This window comes from Silene latifolia, chromosome 11 (genome assembly GCF_048544455.1).
Source record: "Silene latifolia isolate original U9 population chromosome 11, ASM4854445v1, whole genome shotgun sequence".
Lineage (NCBI taxonomy): Eukaryota > Viridiplantae > Streptophyta > Magnoliopsida > Caryophyllales > Caryophyllaceae > Silene > Silene latifolia.
In genome coordinates this window covers 181,180,317-181,182,138 of record NC_133536.1, presented here as the reverse complement: position 1 = coordinate 181,182,138, position 1,822 = coordinate 181,180,317, and positions in this window count along the sequence as shown.

The window sequence follows — 1,822 nt, the reverse complement described above, 5'->3', positions numbered from 1 at the left end:
TAGGATGCATCTAAGTTCTAATGTCTTTCACATGAGTTGTGTGCCAATAGTTATATTTATTACCTTCATCACATTAAATAATCTCAGTTGGACCTAAAACTATAACATGATAATAAACAATGTTGTTATTCCTTATTGAATATGTTCGTTATTACAATGTCATAAACTGCTAAAGTGATTCTTGCATTGTATGGGTGTGATATAAAGGAAACTGTTTGATATAACACGACAAGTAGCATATCTATATTCTCGAGTCGTTACTATCAATTATAATATAATAAAGATTATTATGATAACTATGTTGACCATTATAATAGGATAACCCTTTGATGATTCACATGATATGCATTGGTTTAAATGATAAGTTATTATAGTTACATTTAATTGAGCCTACGAGTTGCCTAAATATTCAATCATGCAAAACAGAGAAGTTGTTCAGGTTGCTAATCTTTTATCATAGCTAGTGTTCTACCAAGTATATGATGGCAAATGTGTATGTTTAAACTATTTATACAATATCTCTTGTTTTGCTGAAAATGAGTTGTACTAAGTTGCTAGACACAATTGAACGATATGGTTGCTAAAATGTCAAACACACGTGTGATATGGAATTAATGTTGTTATTGTCAGGGATCATATGTTGTTACTTTTATTAGCGAGTATGTTTCAGAATTTAAATCAAACAAATGGGCTAGTTCGTGTTGTATGTCTGATGAGTCAAAAGGTTTTGATTTCGTGTTATGTTTTCTATGGTTTCAAGGTATTAAGTAGTGCTTATGTACCACATGCATTAATACTCCTGGTGATTTATTAGTGGTAGGGCGGGTCAATTGTTCGAAATTGGTAATGGTTTTGACTTGGGAGAGGAATTTGGTAGAGTCAATGTTAGATTGTATGCTGGTTTACGTGTATCCTTGCGGTTGATATTCCTAAAGTGGTTGTTCCCTGGTAGATAATGCGAACTGTGATGATCTTGAGTTGACCAAAACCCTGGTATTACAACAGTTACCCTGAAAACTTGTTATATGGCTTTCGCACACTTGAACCTCGAGGACGAATCCTTTGTCTTAACACCCTTGTGTCTTAATTTGTTAACTTTCCATTTTGTAGGATGGATCCCTACAATGTACACCCGCAAGACTGTTACATGTCACTTGACGCTGACTTTAATGAGCATTGTGAGAAACTTTGTGCTGTCATGGACAAGTATGGCCATAATGGGCACCCTGAGTACTTAACTAATACTCAGTTAAGAGCGTATACCCTTATCGATTCTATCCCGACGGCATACTAAAGGACAGCAAACGCTTCTATATGAGAGAGTTGACCACCCATTGCATGAGGCTATTCCGTGACCCCAATTACTGCGGCGGGGCCAGATACCCGCCCGAGCATACCTTTGACTTTATAGCAGGTGACCTGAGATATGAATTTTACGCTAATGTATCTGATGCCGGAAGTACGACTGAACCACCCATGCCAGACTTCGGGGAAGAGGTGAACCAGGAAGGGAATGACATAGAAGTCACCAGAATCAGAGGAAGCGCGACCTAGGGACCGTTAGGTTAGAGTTAGTAACACCATGGTCGGTCTGTTGTGGAGCCGTGTAAACCTTTGGCTCCTTTCTTGTTGTTCTTTAGTTTGATGTTGTATTTTAAGTCAAGCATGAGCTAAGTAATAAGTGTTACTTGTTGACAATCAGTTAATTCTATAATAAAACCTTGTCTTTGACTTTAATGTTGCTGCGCGATCTCTTATCATGTGTTCTTTTCTGTTACATGTTGTTGACAGTGATTTTGTTGCATAGGGATATGAAATTTGA